The sequence below is a fragment of the Mauremys reevesii genome, linkage group 6, assembly GCF_016161935.1.
Source record: "Mauremys reevesii isolate NIE-2019 linkage group 6, ASM1616193v1, whole genome shotgun sequence".
NCBI classification, from domain to species: Eukaryota; Metazoa; Chordata; order Testudines; family Geoemydidae; genus Mauremys; species Mauremys reevesii.
The window spans coordinates 92,719,272-92,727,358 of record NC_052628.1 but is presented as its reverse complement, the minus strand read 5'-3'; the positions used below and the strand labels follow the sequence as shown (position 1 = coordinate 92,727,358).

The window sequence follows — 8,087 nt, the reverse complement described above, 5'->3', positions numbered from 1 at the left end:
CCTTGCCTTCACTGTGGTTGATCTTAGAGCAGAAATGGGCCAGTATCCATAGTGATTTTTTTTCAATCTCACATCTTCTTAGGTGCAAAAATGACAATATTGCACATGGTCATTTTAGAGAACCAAGATGTGATAACAGACAGGTTTAATGGATGTGCCATAGGTGGTATTTTTAAACAGACAAATGGGCCTGAGCTGTAACATTCAGATTTAGCTCTGGACTTCAAAGCATGAAGGATTTGGTTCTGCACACAGACAGAGGGACCAGCTACAATGGATAGGCAATTGGTGTGCTGTGCCTACTGCCTATCATGCTGACCTGTAGTGTCTCATCATGTTCTTATGATCCCTTGTCTGTCTGTATCCACCTGTTTCTTGTTTATATTTATTTATAAGCTCTTTGGATGCAGGAACCAGCTTTTTTTTTTCTGTGTTTGCACAGCACCTAACACAAGTCTTAGTCCATGACTGGGGCTCCTATACCCTACTGCAATACAAATACTTGATAATAATGCATTTGAAATCCATATACAAGTTTGGATTTTGACCTCAAATCCCTCTCACAGATTTGCAAGAGTTTGAATGTTTTCATATTTGGGTGTGTTCTGTTTTGGGGTCCATCTTTAGTAAAAAAGTGCATGAAGGATGGAAGGGTAGGGATTTTGTTCCGAGAGAACCCACAATGATTCAATGTTTTTATAAGGCACTAGCAAAATATTACCTAATAGTAAGTCAATCAGAGAGAAAGAGACATAAGCCAATGGAAAAATTTATGCAATGCAAAAATAAATACCGTGGGACTCAGTTTGAAATGTTCCCTAAAGAAATGTATGGAAAAGTGTGAAATGCAACCAGATCTACAATCTGCATATTGGTAGTTCTTGCTCATATCTGAAATGAGGCAAACAGGTTTGATAGCTGAGGTGTGAACTAAATGGGATGTACTGTAATTAAATTTAAAACAGAAGCTAGAAAAGCTATTATGGAATGTTCAGATTACCCCCGTTATTTATTTCTTTTTTTTAAGAATAAAAGAATAAATTTCTGCCTTCCATCTTGATTGGACGCTTTATACCACACAGGTGAACCATTAGTAAAATTAGGCTGTATTCTCATAAACCAGGCCACATCCATAATGCCTCATGCATATGAGATATAAAAATATAAACTGTTGGTTAGAGTGAAGTGCAGTTTTCTTCTGAATGAGATCCATTGAAGCATGATTTTCTTTGGTGCTAGAGGCAGCAAGAAAGATCTGGATAGGCTTGGTGAAGGCATTACCCTTCCGAAAGGAGCAAAGATTTTCTGACTAAATCAACAGGGATATGTTTGCTAAAACAAGAGTTTATACTGTGATGTAGGGTGAAGGAATCAAAAATTCAGTTATTGAAAATGTCATCTAGACCATTCTCCTGCAAGTGAATGACTGTCCCGTTTCTACTTTCTCGAGTTCTAGACAAAATGGGAAGTGATCACGTTCTACCCTTTGTATTTTGAAATGTCTCAAAATTCAAAGCAGCAACCCTATTTTGTAGCAAACATCTTTTCTAACCCAATAATCACTGACTGGTTTAGTCAGTTTTTCCACTTCCTTTTCCCCTCTATTTCATCATGCCACTGAAAAGCCAGGAGAGCAAGATTTCAGAGCTACTGAAAGAGACATGTTCAGTCTAAAAACAAAGAAAGAAAATGTGACCACCCATAGAGGAATCACACACACAATGTGCAGTTCCAGGTTTAAAAATGTAATGGAATCCCAACATTCTGGTTTCAGCAACAACAGTAGTTGCTGAGCTCTCCATGGGTCTCTCTGAAGTTAACACTGCAACATTTGAGACCCTCTCTACTTAGTGTATTATATTGGTGGAGGCAAAAATAGTTCCATCTGGAAATTCTTGCCTCTGTATCTCAGAGGCTTGCAATATCCTGAGCTATATGTGTCGTTAAAACTAAGGACAAAACTGTAAATGGCCTTTTTGTGGCTGTGCACTTGGAAGGGGGAGGGAGTAAAAAGCCGCCACTCAGTTTATGGGGCCTGTCTAAGGGCCAGACAGAATCACAGTCCAGTGCTCAGGAAAGTGCAGAGGCTGCTACCAAGTTCCTCCCATTGAGGAGCAACTTGCCCAAAAGAAAGCAAGAAATGAAGATGTCACAGATTACACTCCTGCACCCCAATGTACCAAGAATGCTCCTGCAGCAGCAATGCGAGTTCATTCATGCAACAATTTAGTCCTTAGTATTTATGTTACAGTGGGACCCAGCAGTCTCAATCATGACTGGAGTCCCTGTAGGCTAGCTGCAGTACGGTCCCTCCCCAAGAGATCTCAAACATTGTACCAGTGGCTACTCTTTGGTATCGGAATACAAAAAAGGCCCACTCTTAGGAGTAAATTCTGCTAATCCTTCATGGCAGGACCCATGAGTGGAGGTTTCAGTGACTTTCTTCCCAGTATACATACCGACTTCCAGCAGCAGCAGGCACTACAGGGAACACAACATTTCTGAAGCAGAAATAAAGTCTGCCGCTGAATGCCCTAGAGCTTTTGTGAATCATTCTGCTTCTATCTGCACTATGTAGGCAGAAGGGTTTGGGGAAATTCCACTCATGCCAGATAGCTCTGGTTCCCTTCCAGGAGTCCCATTTCTCGGGGTGGGGGCAGCAAAACTGAATCCTCAGTATCATAATCACTTAGCACCAGCTTAGACACAAATGAGTGTAATTTTGAATGCTGTGTATTTGGTTGTATGCCAATATTATCCGTGAGAATAGTGTGTGTAGTAGATGAGGATAAAAATTACAAGAGAGGGAGAACATTTGTGTTTCTCCCTCTATAACTTGTGCCATGACAATAATGCCTCATTCTGTATATTGCAATTTATGAACAATCCTAGAAAAGGAGTCTTTGCACATGTTATAACATCTTCATTCTAGAAAAGAGTGATGATACAGTTAACCAACCAACAAGTAATCTGTAAAACAAATTATTGCATTTTTTCATGGCCGTGCTGACTGTACAGTACAGCTCTGGGATGGTGACTCACAGCTCCAATTTCAGGAAGACGATGAGTCAGACAGCTCCACCCACAAAAAAGAAGTAATTGCAAACAGCTACTGAGAGAAAAGCCCAGGAAAATGCCACTGTATTGATTTCAGTACTTTCTGCAAAAAGGAACACAAGGTGATGGGACATTATAGTAAAAAAGAGGAATAAATGTTGGGTGGAAAAGTGAAAAACTCATGAAATTATTGACAGCAAAAGAAAAATTGTGGCCTTGGTAAAATGCCTGTTTATGCCTCATCAAATATTCCCCATCTATTAGTTCCTGTTCTTACAGCCCTGTAGTAAATATTTCTCCATTGTTTCCATTAATCATCAAATGGCAGCAATAAACAGAGAGTCTCTGGGCCTATTCAGTTTTATTCCTGGCTTATTTCAATAATACAGAATAAAGTGGTCTGAGAACACAGATGATACACATAGATTTTCAGCTTTTGAAAATGACTCTACATGCCATGATAATTAATATACAATGAAAGCATTCCTAGTGGAGAGGCTGGAAAACAGAAGTTTTAGCCGTAAACTGAAACCTTAAAATAAGAACATTAGTCCCAGGTTACAGGATTTAGCTGACTTTCCACACAGTAAGTAATTAAATCAGCAATAGATAGCCCCTTTAATTTGGTAGCTTCGTAGCGAGAAATAATAAATTAGTCTGATACCAGGTGTAACTATAGACAAGAAAACAGAGGACTAGATAGCACATCAGGTCTCCATCACATCTACTGCTAGTTTGTGCCTTTAGACCAGGGGTGGGCAAACTATGGCCCACAAGCCGAATCCATTGCTGTTGGCCTATATCAGCAGCAAATTATAGCATCCCTATGCTAGCTAAATCTCTGCTGGCCAGCATGTTGAGGAGGACAGGGGCTTGGTTCCATTCATTTTCCACCCAGCCTTGCCCACTCTCTACCCATTTCCTGCCTACGTATTCCAAGGTAGGGGTGGGCAGAAAGTAAGCAGGTTCACAGCACACTCAGTATTTTATATCCAGACCCAAGGTCCAGGTAGCCCTCGCAGGGACTTGAGGGAGATTCTCACTCTGCATAGGCATATAGTCCAAGTTAGAATTTAGTCCTTAACCTTTATTATGGGGAGCGGAGGCGGGGTGTCATCCTAACTATAGGTTACTCTCTGCAGGCTAATCTTTCACTCTAACCAAACTTCTGTGGAACTATACTCTTGCCTGGCATGCATAATCATTTCTGTGGGACTAGAGTGTACAGGGGAAAGAGTGAGAGTTCCAGAGAGATGAGGAAAAATGCCTTGTCTTTCTACCTTTGTTATTGTGAAATGGAAAAGAGGTGTTATCCCAGGTTTATGAGAGGAATAACTGCCCCTTACTCATCTGTCTATATTCCAGCACTACTGTATTATTTAAAAGGGCAAGGAACCACTGCACTACAACATTAATTAACACTAATCCTCATGATTCACTTGGTTGCATTCAATATATACTGGACCTTAGATTTCTAAGACTATGAAGGTGTTCTCTAAGTCTCGTGGTAAAGCATAATTTGGCCATCGAGGATCACACAAAATGCTAGTGAAATTTCATGTATTAAAAGGAATAAATAATTATTAATAATGATTAGCTAAAATCACCCATTTCCATAACAGTATGGGCTATGACATGATTGACAATCATCTTCTTAGAAACTAGAGGTGAAATCCTGGCCCAGTTTAAATCAGTGGGATTGTGATGGGGTGTGTACATCACATATGCCCCGAAAGGGTTAATGTGGGCCTGATAGGCCAGTTAACATACCTGGCAGTACTGTAATGAAGCCCAGCTAAGAAGGGGCTGATTATAAAGCCAGGAAATTTCTAGCACAAAGGGTTCTTTTTGATTTGGGAATTGCAACAAATAATATAGCTAATAAGTGCAGCTGGGAAATTCATAAAGAAGACAGAATGGGAAGCGATCACGTCCCTATGCTTATTGAGTACCAAGGCCAAGGAAATGTCAAAAACACAAAAAGAGTTCCTGGCTGGAATTTTCAAAAAGCTGATTGGGGCCTTTTCAACTTTAAATGTGCTGAATGTTTATGTAGTAACTGCACAAGTGACCACCTAGGAGAATTCTAGAACAACATCATAAAAGGAATTACAGCAGCAGCGGCTCTGACCATCTACAAAACATCAGTTTAGAAATCCGGGTCCCAGGTGGAATGAGGATTGCGAATAAGCAATGAAGGTGTTGTCAGTTGTTGTTGGCTGCGTGTGTGTTCTCTCTGTGTGCTGTGCCAGCTCTGCAGGTGCAGCAGCCCTTGATCAAACTGACCAAGAAGACTCGGGTCAGTAGCAAAGGCGCTTGGCTAGATTTATTGTTAATGAAGCACAATCCTAGTGCCCCAGCTCAATGGTTACAGATACACTAACATATGTAACCTATTACAATGGACCAGCTCAGCAAGGACTTTCTGCTCTCCCCTCAGCCAGACAAAGATACCCCCTCTGTGACCTTTCTTTTATACACTGATACAAACAAGTTACGATGGCCCCTCTGATATGGTTTCTCAGCACGCTTTACCTTGTACCTGTTGGTTGGATCAAAACATCTCTGTCCATCACCCTGTCATCCTGACCTTACCTTTAAAAGGGCTCTGTGGGTCCCGGTACCACCTTCGGGGAGTGTGTTTATAACCATAACTTACTACTGGGGTGTTCAGCACAATCCTTCTGGAATGTGCTTATGCAAATATCCAGTGCCTAGCACTTCTTAGGAATGTTTGTGTTTTTACACCAGCCATGTTCTTGCCAAGTTCATATTCCGGACAGTGAACCTGCATGCAGGCGTGTTTTGTAACAGGGCCTGCCTTTTGCTCAGAGCCTAACTCTTGCTAACTTTGCATTATATCAGCAGGGCCTGACTTTCGGGCCTTAGGCCAGCCCCTTACACCAGGCCTCATGTCTCAGGCTCTCTCTTTCTACTACACAAGGAAAGAAATGAGACATACAACATGCAAAACACACAATGAATAGTAAAGACGGAAATAATTATAAAAGATATAAGATGGTGGCACAAAGAATTGTCAAAAAGACCAAAAAAAGAAAGTTGGAGAAATTTCTGTGGAAACTGAACTTGGAAAGATCACATCAATATCATACAAAACTGTAAAGATAGGATGAACTTACTTAAAAGTGTAGCTGAAAACAGGGTGCAGATAAGAAGGTATTGATGACGTATAGAGCATTGAGCAGACCAGTTTTAGACTATGGATGCCAAACTTTTGGATCAACCTCAAAAACAACTCTTGGGGTACGTCTACACAGCAAAGAAAAACCTGCGGCTGGCCTATGCCAGCAGACACAGGCTCATGCTGTGGGGCTGTTTCTTGGCTAAAAATGAAGAGAGTGGCAGGCATATGAGGAGGCTGCTGCACCAGTTAACAAAGACAAAGAAAGAGTGCTGCAGGGAGAGAATCTGCAGTCACTCTCTGGGGGATAGAAGAGGTAGGAAGTGGTCCAGGGAAGCAACAAGGAGTCTGAGGGAGTAGATTTTGGCTGCCAGTTACAGGGTCCTTGGACTGCAACCCAGAGAAGAGGGAGGTTCTAGATCAGGTGTGCAGACACTGTATGGCCCAGTTCTTCTCCCTTGAACTTGAAATCAATGGGACTACTTGACGAGTAAGTATGTATACATTCAGTATGTATAAGGGTGTCAGAATTGGATACTGAGGGAGGCACTGGATTTACAGAATGTGCAAGTCTATTCATGCTACTATATTATATGCCTACTCTGCCAATCAGAGTGATGATTTGTTGGAAACCCTAGCAAATATTATATGAAGTGGTAGAACTGACAAAGACAAAAAGAAATATTGATGGCGGAACCTGGCTTTAAGCAACGGAAGAGGTGGGATATTTTTTATAGCAGATGTTTTCAACCCATTTTTCTTTGTAATTGTCTGCTCTGAAGGTATTCTAGAGACAGCTGAAAAATGGGGTCTAGACAGTTAGGCACACCAAGTTTATAAAACTTCAAGAGAAAACTAATAATAATTGCTACTGGGCACTAATCTGGACTGGGCTCTTTTGGGAAACAAGAGACCTCTTGTGACAGCTACATTCTACTGGAGCAACAGAAATGTCAAAATCAAGAGTGAAAATCTTGTGCACAGGAAACAAAGCTTTCTCAAGAACTAGCCCACATTTGTAGGACTTACTTCTTGAAGAGGTCACAACATAACCTCAAACCTCACTACAAAACATACAACCTGTTTCTTTGATGGAGACTTCCCTCAATAACACCACCAAAATGACTGACATATAAAAATTGAGACAGACAGACAGAGATTCCACAAGTAGAACTACAGCATTTTCAGCCTGCCTCCATATTAGGTTAAGTGTCTGTTCCTCATTTGAAATTTAAGATATCAGGTTTCTTCTGACCTTCAATAAAGAATTTGGATCAAGAATCCTTTTGCCACGTATCTTGATTCATGTATTGAACAGAATTTGCTTGTTGTTAGGCCAACCAAGATAACAGAAAAATCTCCTGTTTTATAATTTTATTATCCTTACTCCAGACTGGAATACTTGAAGGATATTTTTGCTTTGAAGAAAGGCACTAAAGGTGATACCAGGGTTAAAAAATATGAGTCTTTCATGAGAAAAAAATTAAAGGAGTTGCACTGATTTCATTTAGAAGAGAGAAAATGACCAGGGTATTTAACTAGAGATGGATCGTTTGAATCTGGATTTAACTCCAAATCTAATTTTCTCAATAGTACAGGCACATTTGGATTTGGCATTGGAATTTCTCCCATAATAGAGATTGCCTAAGGCATGCAGATCAGATCCAAATCAGGAATAAGATCTTAATTTCCTCGAAGGAGAAAGGTTCAAATGTGGTATTTCAGATCAGACTGAACTCTAGACTTAATCAACCCTCCAGGGATTATTTATCCAGGGGCTCAAAAATATTATCAGAACTGTTATTAATATTTTAACTTCATCATTGTGATTAACATTGTACCAAAAGTAAGCCAAGGTCCTTGACCCAAGAAGTTTGCATTCTTCTAA

General features: G+C 40.4%; 1 protein-coding gene across 1 annotated transcript in view; it reads left to right on the top strand.

The window, feature by feature from the left end:
- The window catches only part of LOC120408080, a 92,226-nt gene that overhangs the window by 26,889 nt on the left and 57,250 nt on the right, over nucleotides 1-8,087 (top strand). The gene's annotated exons all lie outside the window — the stretch shown is intronic.